Consider the following 26,887-nt stretch of genomic DNA (forward strand, 5'->3'; position numbering starts at 1 on the left):
TTTGTTTCCCTTGCCTCAGGAGACATATCTGGAAAGAAGTTGCTATAGCTCATGTCACAGAAATTGCTGTCTGCATTCTCTTCTAGGATTTTTATGGTTTCAGGTCTCACATTTAGGTCTTTAATCTATTTTGAATTTATTTTTGTGTATGGTGTATGAACGTGGTCTAGTCTCATTCTTTTGCATGTTGCTGTACTATTTCCCAACACCATTTGTTGAAGAGACAGTCTTTTTCTCATTGGATATTCTTGCCTCCTTTGCTGAAGATTAATTGACCGTGTAATTGTGGGTTTATTTCTGGATTTTTTCTTCTGTTCCATTGATCTATGTGTCTGGTTTTGTGCCAGTACCATACTGTCTTGATGATTGCAGCTTTGTAATAGAGCTTGAAGTCCAGACATGATGCCCCCAGTTTTGCTTTTCTTTTTCAGGATTGCTCTGGCTATTTGGGGTCTTTTGTGGTTCCATACAAATTTTAGGATTGTTTGTTATAGTTCTGTGAAAATGCTACTGGTATTTGGATAGGGATTGCATTAAATGTGTAGGTTTCTCTGGGTAGTATAGATATTTTAACAATATTTGTTATTCCAGTCCATGAGCATGGAATGTTTTTCCATTTCTCTGTGTCATCTTCAACTTCTTTCATCAGTGTTTTGTAGTTTTCGGAGTATGGGTCTTTCACCACTTTTGTTAAACTTATTTTTAGATATTTTATTATTTTTGGTGCAATTGTAAATGGGATTGTTTTCTTAATTTCTTTCTGCTGCTTCATTATTGGTGTATAGAAATGCAACAGGTCTCTGTACATTGATCTTGTATCCTGTGACTTTACTGAATTCATTGATCAGTCCTAGCAGCTTTTTGGTGGAGTCCTTAGGGTTTTCTGAGAGCTTTTCCCCTAAGGTCAGGAACAGGACAGGGATGTCCACTCTCACCATTTTACTCAATATAGTACTGGCAATCTTAGCCACAACAATCAGAGAATAAAAAGAAATAAAAGACATCCAAATTGGTAAGGAAGAAGTCAAACTCTCACTATGTGCAGATGACAGGATATTATACATGGATGGCAACTCTTTTTAGGTGGTAGATGCATTATGGAGGGTGGGGAAAGTTAGGCAAGAGGGTAGTGTCTACCAACACATTTTTATTCTATTTCCTTAAGAGTAGAAAAAAACAGGTAGTATTGCTATGAAATCATGATACATATAAGACATTGAGATTTAGGGTACATAGGTGTGTGTCTAAAGGCATGTGTTGTCCACACGTGGCCCTTGTGTGTGGGTGGGGGAGTCAATCATTAATGAGACCACACTTCCATTTTTCTTTTCCTCTTTATTTTGTCTCTATTTGATGAAGAAAACTTACAAAGAAAATTTATTCTCATTTCAGAACACAAAATATTTTTGTTTTTTACTTCAAATTTGCACTCTGTATTCTTCTCTAAAATACCCTAATATCTTTGAATGAGTTGAGTGATGTTCAGCTGAAATTAAGCCACTACTCTACAAGACTCACATTTCCCTCCGAGATGTAAGGCAAGACAAAGAGAACTATGATGATGTTTCCTTCTGGCTTCTATCTCCTCTTTTATTCCTATTTTTTATTTATTTATTTATTTATTTATTTATTTTACTTTTTTTTTTTTTTTAAGATTTTATTTTATTTATTTGAGAGAGAGAGAATGAGAGACAGAGAACATGAGAGGGAGGAGGGTCAGAGGGAGAAGCAGACTCCCTGCCGAGCAGGGAGCCCGATGCGGGACTCGATCCTGGGACTCCGGGATCATGACCTGAGCCGAAGGCAGTCGCTTAACCAACTGAGCCACCCAGGCACCCTTATTCCTATTTTTTAAAAAAGAGACGAAGATCTTAGTAGAAGTGCTTCTCTCACATACCTGTTGGAAACTCTTCAAATTCTAAGAACTGACTCTGGAGAATTTTTAGGTCAAAGACAAGGGTCGGCTAGACTTGGTGAGCCACAACCAAATAACTGGATACTGGCCGGGATTGCTTTGTGGCTCTGAGCCGTATTAGGGATGCAGAGTGGGAGCAGCTGGATGTGGACCATTTATACAGCTCCGACTGGACTTGCCCAAGTTGATACAGTCAGTCATCCTTAAGCTGCCTACAGGGTGAAGAGTCTAATGAAGTTCTGAAAATCAGCAGTGTGTTTGGACAGCACAAGTAGCCAGTCTAGATTGTGCAAGCAGAGGACTCCAGTTTAAGTCCCCACCTTTGGATTGGACATACACACGCTTATCCCTATGATTCTTCAGCAAGAAACCATTCTGCTGTGCGGTCATAGTTCCTCTGCAATCTGAAGAGGCTGAACTCGATTCTCTGCTCCCTTTGAATGCTGACCGCCCCGCGATTCTGCTCCCTCCTCCCCTGGTGTGGCTGTCGGCAGCCCTCAGCAGGCTTGCCACAAGCTTGGTATAGCAGAATCGCCTGGAGGTTACCACATTAAACTTGAAGTGTACATAAAGCATCTGTCATCCAGGCACTCTTGGTCGAATGGCTGTCATCCTGCAAAGTCTAATTCAGAGGGCCACACGACTGCAAGAAACCCCAGATGAGAACTCCATCTTGAACAGCGTATGGGGCACAAAGCAGGAGAAGTCTGTCCTTTGCTTTGGCAGCAGCACCATTGGCTCCAGCGCAGACACTCTCCAGGGGCTTCTTTCAGACTTGCTTGTTTGTAAGGAGTTCTGACAGTGTCTCTTGTGAAGTTGCTGGAAAAAGGAGCCCCAGGGTTGCTTAGCACACAGGAGATGCTAGGTACTTAATTGTCTGGGAAGACGGTCAAGGAGGAAATTACCAGGTTCTGGTATTTCTGAAGTGTCACTGCCATTTGGTTATGGAGCTTGCGAGAAAGTGATTAAGGTGGGCAGCAAACATTTGCAGCTACATGTTACAGGGCTTTGCAATCTCCCAAAGGGAAGGGGTTTCTTCCGTGGGACTGCTTGTGGAAACTCAGTATCTTATCTTTCCATCAGGCTGGAAAAAAATCATGTGGCTCCTGGGATACTTTATGTTGTTACTTGGCTTCCTATAATAAGGACAAAGGGGAAAAATGCAAACAGATTTATAAACACCATATAAGATGCAACTAACTCTACATTGCCACCTTTCCCCATAGTGTTCTCCTTTAAGCTTTTGGGTGCTATCATCAACAAAGCAAATTTTTTTCTTAAATGTGCATGCCTGCCAAGACTATACACTTCTCAGTATTCAACTAAATGATTAACTGATACATGTTTCCTACCCTTGTCCTGCTTCCTGGCTTTATCTGATACTCATTTACTAACTGTCTGTGATCACCAGCCACTGGCCTAGGTGATGGGAACCCACAGTGAATGGGCAGTCTCTTGGTTTTTGGTTTTTTTTTAAGATTTATTTGAGAGAGAGAGAGTGCACACACGCCAAGAGTGGGGAGGGGCAGAGGAAGAGGGAGAGAGAGAATCTCAAGTAGATTGCACGCTGAGCGTGGAGCCCAATGCAGGGCTCAATCCCAGGACCCTGAGATCATGACCTGAGCTGAAACCAAAAGTCAGCCCCTTAACCGACTGAGCCAACCAGGCGCCCTGCAGTCTCAGCTTTTATGGCGTTCTCTGAGGTCAAGTGGGGGAAACATGCACCAAAACAGATCATTAAAAGCAATCCAATGGGTCCACACCTTAGGGGATCATAGGGATGCTTCACTGAGATGGACCTCTTAGGTTGAATTGCCAAGAATGAGCAGGAGTCATTTAGGGAAAGTTTCCTGGAAGAGAGAAGCATTAGCAAAGCAACAGAGGAGAAAAGTAGGGTGGTTTATGTAGAGAAAGTACACTTCCCCTGCAGCAAATAGAAGACTGTAGACTATAGGAGGCTGTGTTGCCACACAAAGGAAGTTATTTCTCATTCTCAGCTTTATCTTGTTTCCCAGACAGCCTTTCTAATTTTTAGCAAATTTAATCCCTTCCAGTTGAATCTTCTAGGGACGCGGGTCTCAGCCTCTGCTGTACGGGAGAGTCACATGAAGAGCTTTAGAGATGCTCGATGCTCAGGTGCATCCAGTACCAATTAGTTGAGATGCAGGCATCAGTCCTCTTAGAGCTTCGCAGGTGGTTACGATGCTTAGCCCAGGCTGAGAAGCACATCATTATTTGCTCTTTAATGAAGGTAAGAAAGGTAAATTCTAGGCACCGCTTACTTTGCTTTGAAATTCACATCCCTTCCTTACGGTAATGTTCCATGGTCACTCAGCATCTGTCACAGTTACCCATGAACTTATTGACAATTAAAGGAAACATGGTCTGCAATGGAACTTTCATATGGGGTTTTTATCAAAGGCTCTCAATGATCTTTCTAGGAACCACACTCCTAGAAAGGGCAGGTACGCAGACGGGGGTCTTGGTATAATTTCAGAGGTCGCTGCTGTCCTCCCCCAGTTCAGTGCCTGACATCCCAGGCTTCTGCCCCTCTCACCACTTCCTGATGACTCGTTGCCCAGTCACATGTGAGCTGATGTTTCTCTTATGTCCTTAGAAAATAGACGTTTATGCGTGACACATTGGACTCGAAAGTTAAGTCACCGACTTTAAATAAGCAAAGGAGAGTTACAGCAGATCTTTGCAGGATGGCTGGGGTCGTGGGTTGCTAAAATTCTTTAATTTTTTGGTCTGCTTCATTGCTTTGTCTGTTTTCAGTGGTCATGAGATTTTGGAGGGTGGATTCTGGGACAAGCGCATCTAGACTTTCCGAGCCAGTTCTAGCAAAGGAGATGCCATTTCTCTTATGAAAGCAGATGTGGAGGAGAGAGATGGCCTGGGGGGGATAAATGGATCAGGGTTTGAATCCTCAGTCTGACCAGTGAGCTGCACAGCTTAGTGCCCACCCCTCAGAGCCCCATGCTTACCTGCAGGAGCATTTTAACGCCATCGGGCCACTAAGGTGACGAAATGTGGTGGCTTATGTAGAACGCTGAACATTAGCCTCTGGGAGGCTAAACTGTCAGTGTCCTTTTTAAGCAGGAATAAGGTGATGTGGGTGGTACTAGTTCTACAGAGATAGAGTTTCTGGAGAATGCATCAGCTACGAGGCAGGGACACACATGCTGACTGACCAGCTGTCCTATCTCAGGTTCTGTGCTTGCCTCACATGCACAAGGGTGGTGGGCGAGAGCCCCTGTCCCCAAGTGCCTTGAGATAATCACTGTTCATTTTCAGCTGATGCCCACATGGCAGAATATATTATATAATCATCGAAAATAGTGATTTAGAGGCTTATTAGGAGCTGGGATAACTTCTGCCAGATGTTATTGTGTGAGAAAAGCAGGATTCAGAAAAGGCACATAAAGTATTCTCTTTAAAAAAAAAGAAAGTGACAAAACCCTCCCCCGGAGACACATTTGCACATAATGAGTTTATGCTTACGAAGACGTGTGCGGGAGCCTATGAGTAAATAGAGGCGGATTGAAGGAGACCCACATCCAGATGTCAGCATAGCTCACCCAGTGGGGGAACAGGGGTGGGGGCAATGTGACAGCAGGTGTTAGTGCTAGTAACAAAGGCGTGGAGGATAAATTCTCATTCAGGAGAAGGGGTGTGTGTGTGTGTGTGTCAGAAAGAGATGTAGTCATTTATTGTTGTTGAAAAAGATGTAGACTCTTTTTTTTTAAAGATTTTATTTATTTATTTGAGAGAAAGAATGAGAGAGAGAGAAAGCACATGAGAGGGGGGAGGGTCAGAGGGAGAAGCAGACTCCCTGCTGAGCAGGGAGCCCGACGCGGGACTCGATCCCGGGACTCCAGGATCATGACCTGAGCCGAAGGCAGTCGCTTAACCAACTGAGCCACCCAGGCGCCCAGATGTAGACTCTTTAATGCAAGAGACTGTCATGGGCTAAAATGTGTCTCCCAAAAAAGACACATTGAAGTCCTAACCGCCTGTACCCCTGATTGTGACCTTATTTGGAAATGGGGTCATCGCAGATGTCATCAGCTAACGTGACTGATGTCCCTACATGAAGAGTGAAGGTGGCCCCCGAAGACGGACGCTCACTGAGAGGCGCCGCGTGAAGGCAGGGACTACAGAGAAGCTGGCCTCGAGGGAACGCCAGGTGCCGGCACCCCCGGGAGCCCGCAGGGGCAAGAAGGACCCGCCCCTAGCGCCTTCAGAGGGAGCGCGGCCCTGCCGACGCCTTGATTTTTGGACTTCCGGCCCCTGGAACTGTGAGCAGATAAATTTCCATTGTTCTAAACCACAAAGTTTGTGGCCCTTTGTTACAGCAGCCTGGAGAAACTCACAGAGCCACCCTTCTTGATTCTGTTTTATAACCTGGCTTTTTTATTTAACAAACTATTGTGAACATCTTTCTGTGTCATTAAAGCTTCTGCTACAATAGTCAGGATTAAATTTTCTTTCTCCTCTGGAAGGATGAGTGCATTTTGTATCCTGTAAACTGACCTGACAAAGGAAACCCCACCCTGCTGCCTGGAGATTTCAAGTTGCGGCGTTTTCTCGGACACGTAAACCCGTGGCTGTGTTCTCATTTCTCCTTTGCCTGCGTAGAGTGCTGGCCACTCTCCAGGCCTTGTGCGTGGTACTGGGGTTACCACACGTGCCACAAGGTCAGACGTGTGTCCTGGCATGTGGCTTGACCAGAGCTGCAAGCCCAAGCCAGCACAGGAGCCCTGGACCCGCAGCTCTTGGGGCCCAGCAGGGGTCTGTGTGGACAGACATGGACCCACGGACAGCCCAGCGGGTCAGGGGCTCTCCCTTCCCCGGAAGAACCCCTGAAGACCAGAGCAAGTAAGTTTCCTGCTAGCCTGTTTGGAGAGATGCTCAGAATGAAAATCATATTTATTTATAGAAAATAGAAATATAGAAAATAAAGGGCACCTGGGTGGCTCAGTTGGTTAAGCATCCAGCTCTTGATTTTCGGCTCAGGTCATGATCTCAGGGTCGTGGGATTGAGCCCCACGTTAGCCTCAGATTCTCTCTCCCTCACTCTCAAATAAATAAATGAAATCTTAAAAAAAAAAGGAAAACTAAGAACTAATGTTCATAGTAGACTTTTCTATGGCACAAAATGTTTAGTACTACCTATATTCTTACATTTATTAACTTATTTAGCCTCATGATACGCTAATGCCCTACATACAGTTGTCATCCCCATTTCACAGCTGTAAAACTGAAACACAGTGAGGCTAAGCCACTTGCCCAAGGTCACTAAATTAACCAGAAGTAGAGCTAGGAATTTGAATGGAGGCAGTCTGGCTGCGGGGGCTAGGTTTGCAACCATGTGGCTGTGCATACTTTTAACAATATTCTGGGCTTTCTGATATGATAACATACAGTTTTGGTCTTCACATTTTCAAGTGGTAAAAATAACCAGGAGGAAAATAAAAAGAAAAAAATGGAATAACCTTATTCCATTAAAAAGTACAAAATACTTTTACCCTAGAGGAAATCACCAAAATCTTGCTCGGTAATTTGAAATGCCTTCATGCAAAGGGGAGGGTATGGGCTTGAGGAGTTCAGGTTAGACATGAGGAAGGACTTCCCGGTGGGCTGGAGCCAAAGGTGATTAAGTAGAACCTGGCCCCCCCCGGCTAAGCACAGATGGACATGCTCAAGGCCATCTGGTTCTGGAAGGACGGGTCTGGCTGGGGTGTCCTCCAGCCTCCATGAAGCTGACCAGATGCTTTTAGGAGCAGCTCCCATTTCAAGAGCCAGTTCGGCCAATTGACATTATTGCCTCTCTTACTAGCTAAGAAGTTCAAGTAGCATCTTGGAGATGGCCTCCCAGCTGCCCTCGTTCTGAGATGTTCTCTAGTCTTTTACTGCAGCTTGTAAAATGCTAGCCCTTTTGCCCCATTAGTTTCCAGATAAGAATCTCTCCCTCTTTCCCAAAGGATATATTTTTTATGAGTCTTTTTTCCTTGACAACGCAACACTGAGTTCCAGCATTAGGAAGGAGAGAAAAAAGCTTATTGCCTTTCAGCCTGTTTGGAAGTCACGGATGAGGTGGGTGTGAATTCTGTGACACGTAACATTAGTCTCCGGTTCATGTGCGTGTTGGTGACGGAAAGCCAAGGTCCCAGTAATGGAGATGGAACAGCAGTGAGATCCATGGTTCTAGATGGACACCTGGTTGGCTCAGAGTGGCTTCTCCGATGTGCTCTGAGGCCTGAGTGTTCAGGTCGGTCTCAGCAAGATCAGGCATTACTGTGCGGGTGGGACCTCTTCCCACCCCCTCCAGGATGCCCGCCTGGGAGAAGTCAGCTTAATATGAGCAATCAGTTTTGAAGGGGAAAGGGCGGGGTGGGGGACATCTGTAAACTGGTCGCTGTGTTGTTAAAAACAGTTCTCATTTCAAAATCTTCCGGAAACCGGCCAAGCGCAGCCCCCACCAATGGGTGGGCGGGAAGAGGGTGATAAGATAGTACATGTGGCAGGAACCACCCCCCTTTCATCTCGGAAGACCCCCCCCCGTGATCAGAGAAGCTCTGCCGTGGGCATCCCCCCAGAATTCACCTATTGAAATCCTAGCCCCCAGAAGTGATGGTGTTAGGAAGTGGGGCCTTCGGAAGGTGCTTGAGTCATGAGAGGGGAGCCTCACGAATAGGATTAGTGACCTTATAAAAGAGGCTCCAGAAAGATCCCTCCCCTCTTCTGCCATGTGAGCATAAGGTGAGACATTTACAACTCAGAGCAGGGTCCTTACCGGACTAGGCTGGCGCCCTGATCTCCGCCACCCAGACTCCAGAACTGTGTGTTGCTTATAAGCCGCACGGTCTAGTATTTTGTTCTAGCGATGCGAATGCGCTAGGACATGCAAAGACTGGCGCCTCCCTGTGTCAGGGCCTGTTTGAGGTGCCTGGATGAGAGAGACGGGTCCTAGTGCTCCTGGAGCTCACCCCCGAGTGCAAGGACGAGACCAGGAATGAGCACCCTGAGAAGACACATTCGCAGATGACTTGTCCATTCCACACACGTGCCAGGCGTCCTCCTCCACATTGGGAGACAACTGTGTACAGACCAGAAAGATGACTGTCTACCTTCTCCGGGGAAGGGCTAAACAGTGCCTGCAATGAGCACACATTGTGCCATGATAGGAGGCTGTGAACCCCAGGAAAAGTTAGAGCAGGATGAGCACGGTGGGGGGCTGTGCCCGAGTGCATGTGGGTGAAACTACATGCTCAGGATGCCTCGCTGGGATGAGACATTTAGGCAAAGACTTGAAGGAGGCAGGGAGTTAGCACGCGGGGATCTGCAGAAGAATGTCCCTGGCAGAGGGAGCATTCTGGGGTCCAGGCCCTGGAGTGTGTCTGTTGTACTTAAGGAACACGAGGGCTCAGTGTAGTCAGAGGGGTCAGTAGGAGAAGGGGACAGCTTTTCTAAGGCTGGAGGACCACGCTGAGACCTTTGGCTCTTATTCTGGGTGCAACATGGAGATGCGGTGTGGTCCACGGAAAAGGAATGGCTTGGCCCCGGGTTGCGCATGCGGATGCTCACCGGCTGCTGGGTTGAGATGGGGAGCGAAGGTGGGAGCCCCCGATTGAGAAGCTATTGCAGCAAGCTGGGGGAGAGGTGATGGGGCTGGGGGCAGAGGTGGAAGCTGAGGAGGGCAGAAGGAAGGGAGAGCCAACGGGACCTGATTGTGGGGTGTGGAAGAGAAGCATTAAAGATGACTCAGAGGCTTTAAGAACAGGGGACTGGAAGGATGGAGTTGCCGCCAAATGATGTGGAGAAGTCTGCCAGGAAGATTCAGCCTTGAAGAGATCCTTCTGTTGGGTATCTGAGTGGAGATGCCAAGCAAGCAGGTGGATACACAAGTCTAGAGCTCAGAAAAGTGACCTGGATGAAAAATAGGGATGTGGGGGTCATGGAACATGGATGGTGTGATGGTTAAGTTACACGTCACCTTGGCTACCCTGTAGGACCCAGTTATTTAATCAAACACTCACCAGCTGTTGCTATGAAAGTATTTTGTAGATGTAGATGTGGTCAATTAAGCTCAAAGAAAGGAGATGACCCTTTATACTGTGGGGTGGGCCTTGTGTGATCAGTTGAAGGCCTTAAGAGCAAAAACTGAGGTTTTTCAGAGAAGCAATTCTGCCTCCAGACTGCAGCATCAACTCCTGCCTGAAGGTCAATTGATTTTTTTTTTTGGGGGGGCAGGTAAGATGAGATGACTAACAGCAGGTTTCCATGCTGATGGGAATGAGCTCACAGAGATGGTGAAATTGATACAGGAGACGAAGATGGCTTTGCTGGAGCAGGGCTCCAGAGGGGTGTAGGTTGGCCTTTGATGGAAACGTGGATTTGTCTCCATCAGGAGTTGTCAAGTTGGCAAGTGCATCAGAATTGACCCAAGGGCTTGTTAAAACCCAGAATTCTAGACTCCATCCCAGAGGTTCCAGGCCTGCGATCTGACCTGTAAATTTGCATTTCTTCCCAGTTCCCAGGGAACCCTGATGCTGCTGGTCCGGGACCACACTCTGAGAACCATGGACTTACAGTGAGTCTATGGGAGGCAGAATGTGTAAACACAGATGCTCGACAGAAGAGAGGCGTGGTAGGGGCTAACATTTCCCTCGGGGTGCTTCCGATTTCCCAGTCAATTAGAAAACCAGGCCCCTTGCTGAAACGGGGGAGAGAAGAGAAGGCTGTGGGAACCTGAGGAGAGAGGAAAAGCTGGGGAAATAGTCAATGAGGAGAAATGGAAGAGAGTAAACCAGAGCAGATATATAATAGGCTTGGCATCACTACAGTCCACTGGAGTGTCTCCAGCACGGATTTCAAGTGAGCTCAGGCAACCTGCTGTGCTTTTTTTCCGCCAGCTACATTCAATTGGCAGAGAGCTGGATTTCAGAGTAGTGGTTTTGCTGAGTGAGTGTGAGCAGCTATGACAAAGCAGGAGCGCAAGAGAGCTGAGGATATGGGCAAAGAAAAATGGCAGTGGGTGCCCAAGGAATGGGAGCTGAGTAAGGAGGAGAAAGAAGGGAGAGGGTTGCAGTGCAGGAGAGGGAGGTGAGGACTGAGCCCGAGCAGCATCAACCTGAGCCCTCAACGAGAGGGGATTTCAGTCAAGGACAGTAAGGAGGGGTGGCCAGGCGGTGGGAAGAAACCAAGACCTGGCTCTGATCAGTCCACCCCACCCCACCGCTGGGGACTTGCTCGCTCCCCGTGTCCCTGTGCTCTCACCCCTGCCCAGAGCGGGCCCCGAGCCGCCCAGCTGCTGCACGGCCTCTCTCTGGCTGTCGCCCGACTCCGGGTACAAACAGCAGGGACGATGGGTCCGAGTCTGTCCTGCAGGGTCAGTGTTTGCCAGGACAGAAGGGCAAGCCAGGCTCACCCAGATGAAGGCGTCAGCCACAGCGTGCCAGGTCTAGCCCTCGTGGGAGGGCCCCCCTGATTTTGTATTTAGCTGCCGGCTGTGTTACCGGGACACCACAGGCTGCGGGATGGACACTGATCATGGATCATAGTCTTCTCAGGGGTCATGAGACCCATCCCACCAAGGTGGATCCTGGTATCCTCTGGGGGATTCAGACCTGCCCGAAGCAGATCTGTCTGAAAAAAAAATCCTACATCGTGGGCTGTCTTGTGTTTATTGTTCTGCCTCCTACCTTGTTTCAAAGTCTCTGTTTTGTTTCCCATGAGGAAATCCCCAGCGAGGAGGGCCTCGAGTCTGCTTTCATCTTGATCCCCAGCCAGCTTCAACTATTCAGCAATATCCTAGACCACTCGTTCCTACATGTTTTGGCTTCACATCGAAGCTTGTTTTGGACTTAGAGGAAGCATTTGTGAACATTTATTTAACATCCTTTTGCGTTAAAAAATATTAAACACCTCCATAGTCAAGATTATCTAGGTTTGTTGAAGGTTTTCACTATAAAATTTAAGTATTCCATTATGTTGCTTTTCTGGATGGATGATAATGATTTACTCGAAAAAAACACAGGACAAGATCTTTGGCTTTTGTGCTGCATTCCTGCATAAAGCTTAACTATGTTATTTGGAAATGCCAAAGAATAAATCTGAAAGGCCAAGTAGCATTCTGGCTACGAATAGCTCAGCCCTGGGTGATCACAGAACCCCAGACAACAAGAAATGCATTCAGATAAAATATTAATAGAATGGAATGAAAACATATTTCTCCTTGCCTTAGGCCACCTCTATGTGCATTTGACACATGGGTGCTCCTGTCTGAGGGTAACCTAGTCTGTGTCCTTGTGGGACATGAAACCACAGTTGTAATGATATGCTCTAAATTTATTCCAGAGGCACTGATGTGATAATTTGCTATTGAATGAGGTGCTGGATCGTTTATTCTTGTGTTAGGTCTTCCATTATTGTCCTGTCTGTCTGTCTTGCTGTCATGTTTCTGCTCCCACCATGAAGGATCTCATCAGTGCTCTCCATGCCACTAGCATCCAACCAAAAGGAGGGCTGTTTCCTGCATTTGGAAGCACCTTCCAGATGGAGGGGATACTACAGATCAACCGTGTGGGTGTGATATTCCCATGCCAGTGAAGAAGCAGCGACTCAAATACTCATCTGGAATGGGCTATTTTTTTTTTAAATTTTATTTATTTATTTGACACAGAGAGACACAGTGAGAGAGGGAACACAAGCAGGGGGAGTGGGAGAGGGAGAAGCAGGCTTCCCGCGGAGCAGGGAGCCCGATGTGGGGCTCAATCCCAGGACTCTGGGATCATGACCTGAGTCGAAGGCAGACGCTTAACGACTGAGCCACCCAGGTGCCCCTGGGCTATTTTTTTTTTTTTTTGACTACTTCCATTGTAAGTATTTAGATTTGGCTATCATGTATTCACACCTACTTCGTACTAGAGTTTTATTTGGCACTTAAGATATGTCATTTTAATTGAATTACTCCATGTAATCTCATCCCAACCCAGGGGGCATATATTCTTGTCTGAGATGCAGAAAAGAGTGATGAACTTGTCTCTGTCGATACAGGAATACGTGATGCTCTCAGTCCAAGTTCAGTGTTGTTCAAAGCCTCATAATGGGCCCTTCATTTATGTTTTATTTAAATAATTGAACACTGTTTTTATCATTATAAAAGCTACTACATATGCTCATTACAGAGAAATTTTAATGGTATAAAGAGTAAAGTTAAAGTTGTATTTCTGCCACCCAGAGACAACCAGTGCTAACTCATTTACATGTTGACTTTCAGGCTTTTTCTAGAGATGTGTGTGTGTGTGTGTGTGTGTGTGTGATTTTAACATATTTGAGTTCATACCATAAATAAATCTTATATTCTCCTTTTTAATCACTTGATACTGTATGGTGAGCATGTTTTCCTGTTGTTAAATTTTTCCAAAACATGACAGTTACAAGTAATTTCATGGCTGTATCATGATTTATTTAACATTTCCCTTGCTGGTGGTTGTCAGTTTCTTTCTTTCTTTTTTTTTTTTTTAAAGATTTATTTATTTATTTATTCATGAGAGATAGAGAGAGAGAGAGGCAGAGGCAGAGGGAGAAGCAGGCTCCCCGCGGAGCAGGGAGCCCGATGCAGGACTCGATCCCAGGACCCTGGGATCATGACCTGAGCTGAAGGCAGACACTTAACCGACTGAGCCATGCAGGCGTCCCTGTCAGTTTCTTTTTTGATTTTGACTAAGTTCTATAAGCATATCTACCCATAAATCTTGGTCGAAATCTCTGGTTCCTTCTCTAGGCATGGTTTCTAAAACTGGGATTACTGGATCCTGTGCTACATGCTCTTGTTTGAGACATCTAGAAAAATTGTTTGTCATACAAGATACTTCTCTGAGTTAGGACAGAAGGGGTGTGAATGATCCGGTGTTTTCCCGTTGACAATGTTTGCATGTATGTGTATACATGTAGGGGACATACATGTTGGTGAACAATGGTAATTCTTCTCAGATTTGCCTTTTTCTTAGCAGAAGTTCTTCCTAGACCCAAGTCATAACTTGACTGTGAGTCTTACTTTTGTTGGGAATGCAAGTTTTGTCTCTATAGATGGTCTTCATAGGTATTTTCGTAAGATGTCAGGAGCAGCTCAAAAATGCTAGCCAGAAATTATTTGAATCTTGAAAACCCCAATCCTACCAGGGCACTTTAATCTGAAAGATACTTTCGAAGGTGATCTTTGAAGTTTCGGTAGAACTAAGGATTTTCCTCAAAAGCAAAGAAAACATGTGACAAAAATGAGAAGTCCTATAGGGGGACAGAAAAGTGACTGCCACATTGACACACCTTTGTGAAGATTTCTGATACATGAGTGATTTATAATCCTTCTGGAATTAGGGGAAAACATGATGAATTTTTCAAAACTTAACTTGGTCTTCCGTTCATTTTCTCCCCTCCCTCTGTTCCCAGGGTCCCTTGTTATCCTTCCTGTCTGACTGGTTAAACACACAACCTTTTAATTTATTTTTGAATAGCATCCTTATGGAAATCTAGGGAGGAGAAAGGCTAGGAGGTCATTTCAATTTTCTCTTCAATCTTTTGTGCCTTCTCTTTTATCCTCCCTAAATTGTAAAGTAATTAGCTTCTTGCATTATTTTGCTTTTTGAACTTCTACAAACATTCACTTTTATTTTCCATATTGTTTTACCAGCTACACAATGCTCCTCTCGATTGGTTAGGAGCGCACAGCAATTCATGTGAAAATGGTCTGTTTTATGTTTATTTCCTCCTCCTTTTTTCCTTGCAGAGTCTAATGCCCCATCACTGTGGTTTTCATGGCTTTCATTCTTTGTCGTCTGCTGGTGTTCACTGTACTTTGCTCTTCCCCATGCTTTCCTTTGTTCTGATCCTTGCCTCTGCTTCTCTTCCCCCTCTGCCCCTTGGCAGAACAGGTTCTCAGACATTGTTGCACATCTGGTCCATTTATAGACAATAACTTCCGACTGTTTCCTTTCCTCGGTTTCCGTTGGGATTCATGGAGTCATAGAATGAATGCTGGCGTTGCTGTTTTCCCTCAGGCATAATATTTCTCACACCACTTTTTTTGCAATTTTCCTGATTCTACTTCTTTGGTTTCATTTTAAGTCCCACAAAACGAATCCTCCAAAGGGTAAGCTTAAGCAAGATTTCGATATGGGCTTTACTTAGGGAGAGCAAAGTGAATTTATACTTGCACCTTAGTGGCTACCTTCTGTTTTTTACAAGTTCATATATTTTTTCCCCTATGATTTAGCTATGTATAAAGAAGCTTCCTGGAATATTCTCTTAGTTATCTTGGTGTGCATCTCTACAAGAGTATTCCAGTGAGAAAAGGCAACAGGACCTATTTTTTTCTTTCTTTCTGATAGGAAATCCCTGAAGAGAATTTTTTCTGTTTCCAATTCAGACAAAGCTTCTCACCCCTGAGGAAATAGTTCCCATGTAAGGTTAGAGATAAGGAACTCTCACAAATTGCAAATCATTCTCCGTTCCCAGAAGGGTGTTTTTTTTTTTTTTTTTGAAAGAGATCCTCTCCCGGAGTGGTGTGAAGTTTGTCACTCTTTCTTTTCTGGATTCCAACAAGTAGGTGTCAAGCCCAGATTTGTTAGCAGCTTTTGTGCTATCTTTTAAAAAGGAGGGATGGAAGGAAAAGATTCAGATCATCGCAAACTTTCACCCAGAAACTCATTATGGAAAAATGAAGGTTTTCAGGACAACTTACAGGTTCTGTGTTGCGATGTACTCAGGCCTCACCCACGTACTCACACGAATGGTATCTTTGTTCTGGTTGGGAAAAGATGCATCACCAGCAATATAGCTTAGTCTGAAATGCCATGAACTCTAAGATTTTTTTCCCCTGGGAAGCTGGTGATCTGAACCAAGTTTTAGTAATATTAATAACCCAAGATTGGGGTCCTTTGACTCTCCTGAAAGATATAAAAGGTACAGTATCCTGTTTTGTGCCTTTATATGCAGAAATTCATTTTGTATTTTGTATTTCGTTTCTTAGGGTTCTTTTATTTGGGGGGTCATGTTGGTGGGTACGAGAACAGTGAGCAGAGTGTTGGACAGGCTGAAGACCCACCTCTGGCAGGTTCAGCGTGCTCAGTAAGGGCAGAAGGATTTGAGACAGAATATTCTATTATTGTCAAGGTGGGGCTGGGGAAAGGATCTCCGCATTCTCATAATACAAGAGCAGGATGTGGTGCTCTGCTGTACACTTTTCATTTGTCAAGGGCTCTGAGCATCCAGGAAAATGATGGTGGATGGTACAAGGCTCAAGGGGACCCACATGAACCAGCCCAAAGACAGTGTCACTTAAAGTCATCCAGGTTCCCATTGCTGTATCTCTCCAGAGGAGCACATGGGACTAGCCCCAGGATTTGGAAATGTTGTCAGATTTCAGGGTTCTGGAAGACGGTTCAGTAGAGCTGTATGAAAAGCTGGGTAAAGTGGTCTTCATGAACGGAAACCGTCTGGAGCCAGAACAAGGTGCTGTCTGAACATTTATGCTTCGTTTTATCGCAGCGATTACTGGCTGTCCAGGAACAGGGTAGTAATTACTATTGCAACCCTTGCAACCCTTGTGTTTGATGACACACACACATCATCAGAGAGCAGGCACAGAGAATCACAGCCCACTGGATAACAGACAAAAGGCATTAAAAGGCTGCATAAAAATATTTCAAAGAGGGCGCCTGGGTGGCTCAGTTGGTTAAGTGACTGCCTTCGGCTCAGGTCATGATCCTGGAGTCCCGGGATCGAGTCCCGCATCGGGCTCCCTGCTCGGCGGGGAGTCTGCTTCTCCCTCTGACCCTCCTCCCTCTCATGCTCTCTGTCTCTCATTCTCTCTCTCTCAAATAAATAAAATCTTTAAAAAAAAAATATTTCAAAGAGCAGAAGGAGTTTAGGGAAAATGACAAACGGTTCTTCTTTGAAGTGAATACATAGGAAGCCTATCTATGAAAAAGCTAAGCATTGCCACAAGGAATATAGGCAGGTGGACAGAACTGAGATTTGAATGGCTAGCAAGAGGAGCCAGCAACTTCTCCATACCTGCGGAACCCAAATCGGCGTTTGTCATCAGGATTGGAGGTATCAATGGTGTGAGCCCAAGCACTCGACAGGTATTGGAACTTCTTCACCTTCACTGGATCTTCAGTGGCACCTTCGTTAAGCTCAACAAGGTTTCAGTTAACATGCTAAGGATTGTGGAACCATATATAGCATGGGGGGACCCAAACCTGAAGTCGGAATGGATTGATCTATAAGCCTGGTTATGGTAAAATCAACAAGAAGCCGATGGCCCTGACAGATAACACATAGATCACTCGATTTCTTAGTACATAGGGTGTCATCTGCAGAGAGGATCTGATTCCTGAGATTTTTCCATTGGAAAACATTTCAAAGAAGCAACTTTTTATGGACCTTCAATTATCTTCTCCACAAGGGGGAATGAAGTAAAAGGCCACCCATTTGGTAGAAGGTGGGGATGCTGGCCACAGGGAAGACCAGATCGATAGGCTTATTAGAAGGATGAACTAAGGTATCTACCAGGATTATTTTTGTAATCCGGTCAGTTAATAAATGGCCACTTTCAAATTGAAAAAAAAAAAAAAAAAAGATGAAGTGAATACATAGGAATGAAGAAAATTACCAAAGTTATTTTGCAAAGGTATTAACACAATTTCCTCTACCCTGAAATTTTAAAGTGGCATAGATATTTAAGTCTTCCATTTGTATAAAGGAAGGATAAGTTCCTATTTTCCTACATCAAAGTGTTTTTTTTCTTATACTAATGTGTAACCATTAAGACCATCACTTGCAGTTAGCCCATTTTCCCTTTGAATCTGACTCTTAGCCAGCATCCTTCCTTTCATCCAATTCCAAAAAAAAATCTAAAATGAGGAATGTAAAAAGAAAGAGCAAATGTTGTGCCACTTCTTTCAGAGGATTATTAATTTGTCAGTGTATTTTCTCCTCAATTTGGCCACAACCTTCTCAGAGTTTGGACTAACATTTGGATTAACATTTTGTTTGGATTAACATTTTTCCACAATGAAACAGAAACCATTTAAAAAAAAGCAATTGCCTTTTGTGTATTAACCTTCTATCCTATGACCTTGTTATCTTCTCTTATTAGTTCCAGGAGTTATTTTGTACGTCCTTTGGAATTTCCTACATAGACGATCATACTGTCTGTGAATAAAGACAATTTTATTTCTTCCTTTCCAATATATATAACTTTTATTTCTTTTTCTTGTCTTATTGCACTATTAGGATTTCTAGTATAATGTTGAATAGGAATGGTGCAAAAGAACATCTTAGCATTTCCCTGATCTTAAGGGAAAAGCATCCAGTCTCTCACCATTAAGTATGATGTTAGCTACTGGTTTGTTGTTCTTCTTTTGGAAATGTTCTAAAATAAAGTTGAGGAAGTTCTGCTTTCTTTTCAGTGTGCTGAGTTTTTATCATGACTGGATGTTGAATTTTGTCACATGCTTTTTCTGTATCAACTGACATGATTTTTTTCTTTAACCTGTCAATGTGGCGGATTACAATGATTGCTTTTTTAATGTTGAAAGAGCATTGCATACCTGAAATATTTCCACTTGGTTGTAGAGTATAATTCTTTTTACACAATTTTGGATATTATTTGCTAATAATTTGTTGAGGATTTTTCAGTCTGTGTTCATGAGAGTTACTGGTCTGCAGTATTCTTTTCTTGTAATGTCTTTGTCTGGCTTTGCTCCTATGATAATGCTGACCTCATAGCATGAGTTAAGAAGTATTCCCTCTACTTCTATCTTCTGGAGGAGTTTTCAGAGAATTAGTATTATTTCTTCATTAGGTGCTTGGTATAATTCACCAGTGAACCAATCTAGATCTGGTGCTTTCTCTTCTGGAAGGTTATTAATTATTAATTTAACTTTTAAGACTAAATATATGCTTATTCGAACTACTTCTCATATAAGTGTTGGTAGTTTGTGTTTTTTAAGGAATTGCTCCATTTCATCTAAGTTATAAAATATGTGGGCATACAATTATTCGTAGTATTATTTTATTTGCCTTTTAATGTCCATGGGATCAGTAGTGATGGCCCCTCTTTCATTTCTGATATAGGTAATTTATGTCTTCTCTTTGAGTTGGTTAGTGTGGTGAGGGGCTTATCACATATATTGGTCTTTTCAAAGAAACAACCCTTGTTTTTATTTATTTTCTTTAAATGATTTATAAGAAAGAAGGAAGTAAAAGGCAATGTGGATGAGCAAAGGGAACTGTACATTTATTCACACTGTTCTTTAGCGAGGCTGAGCATATAGTCCAAATCTTATGCCAGGTATAATGAGCCATATATCGTAGAAAACTACCATTTTAATTTATTTTTATTTTTAATTAATTAATTAATTAATTAATTTTTGAGAGAGAGAGAGAGTGTGAGCATGAGTTGGAGGGGAGGGACAGAGGGAAGGAGAGAATCTTAAGCAGGCTCCATGCTCAGCGCAGAGCCTGATACGGGCTTGATCTCATGACCCTGAGATCATGACCTGAGCCAAAATCAAGAGTCGGACGCTTAAACAACTGAGCCACCCAGGTGCCCACAAAATTACCACTTTTAAAATAGTGACGACCTGGTTTCTTCTCAACATTATTTCAGACAAATTTCAGTGTGGATGACCTTTGCTTTGAAGGCAGTGAGTAGTGTACCATTTGCCAGAACAATTCAGTAACTATTTTTTAGTCCTGTTTTCTTCCCAGGAAAAAAACTCATACACTAAAGATTTTCAAACTTCAGTTATATAAGAATAATGTGGAGATTATTTAAAATGCAGATTCCTGGTTGCCACCCAAATTCTGTTTGGTGTGTCTGTGGAGGAGGCCAGAAATTTATTAATCGTATAGGCACCCAGGTGAATACAATGTAGTTGCCTGATGACCTTTCACTGACAACATTGCCATTGACCTTGGAGCCAGAAAGGCCCTCAGAGGCTATCCATCCTGACCCTTCATTTTATGAGTGAGATACTGGACCCCTAGAGTTGGCCATGCAGAGTTGGTCAGTGTCAGTGCTGGAAGCTGAGCCCATGATTTCAGCCTCCTAGTACAGTGACCCATTACTGCAGAACACTGGTGATGATGGTTCAGCTTGATCATTCAACTTATTTAGTCAAACTTTGAATGTATTTTGACAATTATAAAAATCAAATTTTATATAATGAATGTTTTTAATGACTGTTGAAATTGCAAAGAGCGTGTGATAGATATGATGTTTCATCGGTAGGATAAGGGAATGGGGTCACCACTGTCTGCTTTGACATCTCCATTCCCAGTAGCTACAACTAGACGAAGCTGTGCAAAATTTTGTGGCTCATCAATCTGGCTGAACATTCTAGGCATAGGTGCTTAACTATCAGAGTTCCCTCATTAATTGATGAGAAAAACCAACTCTTCCACACCTGTTTATATTTGTCTGAGAGTCATGATTTTACCATTTGGATTATTCTTCACTCGTTTGGAGGTGCCATTTAGATATGAAGATTTATCTGACAAACTGTGTTGCTGGAGTGGTACACGTCATGGACTGTTCAAGCCTGTATGGGTTTTTTCTTCGTCTCCCATCTGAGTTCAAAGTGACTTAAACTTTACCATTGTGGATGCTCTGTTTTATTTTATTCCTTTTTCCCTGATTCAGTGTTTTGTTTTTGTTTCTGGTTCACACAGATAGTCCACATGGGGTGCTAACTTACTCCCCACTGGAGATAGCAGTGATTGGAAATTTGGTTCTACCATCTACAGTTTGTTGATTTCTACAGGTGGAGGATAGTGATCTATTCTCTCTTGGGTGACAGACAACAGAGAATTTCATTTTTTCACCCTTTGTGTTTGTCTATTCTGCTCTCTAATTAAGACTTTCTGAAGGAGAACAACTCTTTGAGATCGAGGCCATGGAGTTTTTGTGTGGCTATGTTTATTTTAGACCTGAGCTTGATATTGTAGAACTGAAGCTACACATTCTCAATGTTTCTTCATGTCCATGTGTCCAAGTATGTAATTGAGAAAGGGTTCTTCCTCTCGTGTTAGTAGAATTTTTCCCCCGTCTCCAGAGGATATTAACAAATTAGGTTGTTACATGTCTTAAAGTAAAAGAGCTCTCTTCTGATCATTTATTGAAATAAATATATACTTATATAAATAAAATATTTCTGAATCTTCCCCCAAAGTAATGAAATTGAATTTCTAATAATTTAAGAGAGTTATAGCTAAAATGATTATTCTGCTGGATCAGAAACATTTTAAGCACTCAAGTTTACATAAGTAAGATAAAGCTTTGGTGAATTGGACTGGTTTACTCGTTATGGTTTTCAAAAATAAATCTATGTTTTGTCTGATTTGTCAGTATTAAGTGTATATAAGCACACATTATTTTACTTTGTTGATTTTCTTGTTCATGAGGAGAATAGTCAGTCTGAACTTCCTAAAATTCTGAAGGTTTCATAATCAAATAAGCTAATAATACTCCTACACATTGTTAAGATTACAAAAAGTAATTTGTGCTCAACTAAATTGAGTCATTATTCTAACAAACTTTTTATATCAATAGTAATTATGTTTTGTAGTGTGTCAGCTTAAACATAATTTCCAAGGTCTTTTAGTAATTTAAAGTCTTAAACTAATATTAAATTGAGCTAATTAATGGATAATTCTTGGATACCTCGATATTTTCTATGTAATATGGAATCCTGAAATATTAATGTCTAAGCATAATTTTAAGCTTCATATTTCTATATGCTATCTTTGGGTCATGTTATTGAACAGGTTCACTTTTGCCACTCTAAGAAGGTAGAAAAGGGATGGGTGTGGGTGTGGAAAGTGTGTTAAACATACTCACAAGCTGTGTTATTCTGCTTAAACACTGCAAAATGACAGACAGTTCTCAATCATATACCCTCTAATTTTCTCTGTGAAATAGGAAATTTCACGTTGGTCCAAGTTATAATTAATATACATGGTTGAGACTATAATACAAGCAATAATGATAGAGAAATGCACATGGCACAAAGCACATGTGGCTTTGTTTTATAAGAAAAAAATAATTTTGTTCTACTATAAGAGCCTGTTTGTTCCAGAATACGGAAGAGCTTCTTGGAAGACAAAACCTGGAAAATAAATTTTATTTGCCTTGATTTATAACAGCTGAATCTGAAAAGAAGGCTTAAAATAAGTTAAAATTTTTGTTAAGTTGGCTCATTTTTGATGGGTTTGTTTCACTGGTTTGCTAATTAATACTATTATTTACAAGATGAAAGAGTATTCTTTACTTTCTGTACAATCTGTTTACGTAGCAGAGAACCTGGGCCTACTAGAACAATTTCTGTGCTTTATGTTGACTTTATTATGTCCTTGATTGTTTAAAAGAAAAATCCAAAGAACAAAGTTCTCTTACTTGTGAAAGAGCTAAGGTTCTTTATGAGTGTATTTCCTTTTATGTGTATTTCAAAATATTTTGTTGTCACTTTGATTAAATAGGTCACCATGCAGTTGGTTCTCAGGCACCTATGATCCAACCAAAATCAAGTGCCCTAACTCTCCTCTGACAACTCTTTTGACTTTGCTGCACCAAGCCTGGATCCTATATTTAGAAAAAAATAAAAGAAAAATTTCAGGATATCGTTTACACCTAAAACTATCTTTGAGATTTCCCAAAGGCCCAGGGCCATCACAAAGATTTAGTTTTTACCATATAAAAAGAGAAATACTAGAAATAATTAAGTTTGTTTAATGTGTTAGGTATCTCTTAAATTAGTTCTACGCTATTGCAAGAGCTACAGGGAAAAAGTCATCAAATTAGAAGAGATGTTTAACCTTTGCTTGCATCTGTTGATATGCAACGTTATTAATATAAATATTTCAGAAAGTCTGTGCCTTATGAGAAGACTCTGGAGGTTGGTTTTAGTCTCAGGGGACACACTGATCAAACCCTTCTGAACTAATTACGCATCGTACTCCGATAGGGAGTTTATCCTGCCACATTCTGGTATTATTGATGACAGTAATAAATTAACCACAATCATTAAGTATTTGTCATCTGCAGATAATTTTTGTTTTATTCCAGTGCTTGCCTGCCTGCCTGAAGACCTTCTCATAAGGTAAAGGACTATAGTAGGTACTTTGAACTACTGACGCTTGGGAACAGGTTTCTAACCAGACATCGTTTAGGTACCGTCAAACTATACCACCTGATTGAGGCAGGGTCTCCTGGTTTCTTCCTGAAACTATACCACCTGATTGAGGCAGGGTCTCCTGGTTTCTTCCTGAAAATGGGCTGGAGACCCATGACTCACAGAACAAGAGGATGAAAGAACCGATGACAAAAATTTTGTTGTGATGAGTTGCTCGGAATTTTGTTGACATTTTGTTAATGCTCTATATTTTTATGTATATATTAAGAAATACTTCTTCTTTCTTTCTGAATCATTCCTAAGGACATTCAGCTAAGTACACTCTTCTTTTGTAAAGGGAAGTGAAACATTTTTAAATGATACCTGATTCCCACTGATCCCCCCAAATTCACCAACTCTTATCAACTCCCTTTACGTCTCATGGCAAAATAGTTATTTAGCTAAGTTTAATATAAATCTCCCCACTGTTTGACCAGAATACAATTGGACTGGGCAACCAAGGCCATTGAAGGAGTGTCATGTTTGAAAAGAATTCTTGTTTAATCAGAAATAACAACGAATTTTCAAGAAAAAAGGGTATCTTTTAGAGTTAACGTGGCTTAGGGTCCAGGCCTCCCAGATGGTGAGGAAGGTCACTATCTGGCAGGCCAAGAACCCTGGCAAGTTTGAGGGACCCTGAAGGGCAGGAATCACCCAAGTTTGCAGGTGCTGTAAGTGACATCTGGTGGACAGTTTCTTGGACCTGGTTTCCTAGCATCAGGACAGCAAATGGCACCAGCTTTAAAAGATGAAATTCCATCTCCTTATGAAAACTTCACACAGGATTTAATTCTGTGGCCTTGGTAATAACTCAGAACAGCATGGTTCTCAATTTACAAAGCAAATATATGGTTAATTAGCATTCCCACAACAGCCATGGAAATAAGCAGGCCAAACCCAATGAGACCAGCATTTTTGTGATCGAGCGTAATTCTAGGAGACAGTGTTTATGATCTCCAGGGCAAGCTTATTGGGAAAAATTTTAAAAGCCTTTGAAATGGGCAGCAGATTACAGATTGTCATTTTAACAGAATTCTGGAAATTGTCTAGCAGATCCTCCAGGGTTATCTCATTCTATAGGGGGCTGTGCCTTTGATTGTCTTTGACTGGGCTATACTGCGGTTCTGTCAATTGTACAAAACTAGTAGGAATGCAAATTAATTTTGTCTGGTGGTGAGACAATTGATTTCTACCCTGCACAAAGAAATGATCCAAGCATCATTACAGAGATTACATTTTGTGCCTAGTTTTGCATCTATCAGAAATTCATTTCAGTATTTTTGATGTTTTAGATAGATCTGTTTTTCACATTCTTCTTTGAGTCAGTTAAATATGTCCATTTAATTTTTTTTAAAGATTTTATTTATTTATTTGAGAGAGAGCACGAGAGTAGGGTGAGAGGCAGAGGGAGAAGCAGATCCCCCACTGAGTAGGGAGCCCGATGCAGGGCTCGATCCCAGGACTCCGAGATCATGACCTGAGCCGAACACTTAACTGAATGAGCCACCCAGGCGCGCCCTGTCCATTTAATATTTGTGCAACAGTTATGACTGTAAATTTCCTTTTGAAATTTGAAATTTTTGAAATTTGAAATCATCCTTTAACCCTTTATAAGTAAACAGGGGCCTATAGGTAATGGGCTGGTTGTACAGGGAATCAGAGGCCAGGCTGGAGCACTCTGGTGTTCTAAATCATAATCTGGTGATTCTGTCTTATTTGTCTTGTTCATATCGCTCACCCAGTGCCAACCAGCTCACTGAATTTACATGTTAGCCCATGCTTTGAGCACTCTTTCCATAATTCTGGTATTAGTAAGGCATTCAGAATTGGGGTAAGGAATCATCAACTTTGGAATTAACCCACCTGACCAATCCGATGGCTCATCCAAAACAACTTTAAAATGTAATGTGAAAATTATGGGAAGACAATACTGGACAAGATTTTATAGATAATATTTTAACTATGAATCCCCAAGTGGGAGTTCTGTGTTCAAGCAAAAAAAAAAAAAAAAAAAAAAATGTGTGTTAAGTGAAAGGCTTGAAGCTGTGACATGAAGGCCAACATTCACATGGTGAGTAGGAAAACAGGGAAGAGGAAAACCAGGCCAGAAAGAAGAGAGTGTAAAGGAAAAGCATTTTCAGTCTCGAATGTATGCCTGTGGGTCCTGATCCTGTGTTTGAGTCACTTTAAACCTTATCCTCTTTCCTTTGTTTCCACGGGAGACTACCAACCATAATATTCTGACATCTTAAGCTTTCCCAGATTTAAGTTGGGACGAATGAAGGCTTTGTAAGATTGTCTGCAGGGTTCTGCCAAGTATTTAATGCACAATTAGTCAAGGATCCAATTAGAATGCAAGCAAAACTGAACCTATGGTTAATTAAAGCAACTGGACAGTGACGCTGAGAGCTGGTAGGTTAGGTACCTCAGGACACTGAAGTTAGAAAATTTGGCCCATTAAGAGTTGCTCATAACCATTTTAAAGTTTGTTCTTTGGAGAAGGGTTTGTGCAGAACAATGACTAGTTATTAAAATAGGCGTTTTAGGATCTTGGCTCAAAGTTGAGTTGCTTAACTAAAATGTGTCCTCTACCTTCATGTGTAGGAGATTACTGTGAACTTCTTATTCTGTATAGAGTCATGGGGGTAAAATGGAAATGTGCAATGTAGAGCAAGTGAGGGGCTCATTATTGAGTAAATAATTGAAAAAACCCAGAAAAGATCATTTATATCGGATGTTTCTATAATCTTCTAAAATGACATATTCAAAAATTAGGAAAAACGAGATCCAGATTCAGATTTATGCACCTCTATTGAGGACCAACTGGATGCTGAGTCTCCATACTAAGACAATTTCATTGTTTTATGAGAATATATTATGTGTTCTCATCAGACCAATATATTGACCAGAAATGACCATAAGGGCACCAAATGTTGGATCTGGAGGAATCATTGGAAACCATCTAGCCCACTTTGTAAGCTTTTTCTTGAGGGGAGAAGTAAGGGATGTTTTGGTGTCTTATGAAACCTGTGACTCTTTTATGTTAAAAAAAAATACATATGCAAACATATTCCAAAATTTGCCAAGTTTTACCGGAACTCATGAGATATATTGATAGATCTCAGGTTAAAAGGCCCTTGATCCAGTTGCCTCAACTTATATGTAAGAAACCAGGCTCAATGTGGCCCAGGGCACCCAGCCAGTTACTGGGCAGCATGGACTGGGATCCAGAGTCCAGCACAACTCTTGTCACCCTGCACGCCCTCGGCATTTCTGGACCGTTTGGTGTTGGGTGTTACTCTTACTACTGTTGGGTTGTTTTAATCAATCAGCAGACAAAATATTTTAAAGGTAGCATTGTATTTCTGCCCTTCTGTGACAGTTGTATAATAGCTCACTGAAAGCTACTCTGTAGCATTTTGTGTGGGAGGACACATCCAATCAATACTGCATAAGGCCTGTGACTTGCCCTGCTTATTCTTCTAAAGAGCTAATGGGCAATCTTCTCTAACCTGAGAGGAAACAGCTATCTCAATCTGATTGCAAATCGGGGGGGTTAATTTGGTAATTTTGTATTTGATCACTGCTTTTGGAAGTGCTCCAACTGTCTGCAGTCACACCAAAAAGGAATTATGATGAGTTATGTGCTGTTTCTAATGATGAAAGTGGCAAAGTGACCATTTTCTCTCTAATTATCATGTAAATCCTGTTACATTTATTGCTGGGC

The 26,887-nt window shown here is 42.2% G+C and overlaps 1 long non-coding RNA gene and 1 pseudogene across 1 annotated transcript in view; both read left to right on the plus strand.

Annotated features, from left to right (window-relative positions):
• Window positions 1-26,887, plus strand: part of LOC123834449 (uncharacterized) — a 193,823-nt gene that overhangs the window by 58,893 nt on the left and 108,043 nt on the right. The window lies entirely within an intron of this gene.
• LOC123836029 (large ribosomal subunit protein uL30-like) lies at window positions 16,882-17,525 on the plus strand (annotated as a pseudogene).

Source organism: Mirounga angustirostris, unplaced genomic scaffold (genome assembly GCF_029215605.1).
Source record: "Mirounga angustirostris isolate CCGP_5_RB_7025 unplaced genomic scaffold, mMirAng1.0.hap1 SCAF_7, whole genome shotgun sequence".
Classification (NCBI taxonomy): Eukaryota; Metazoa; Chordata; class Mammalia; order Carnivora; family Phocidae; genus Mirounga; species Mirounga angustirostris.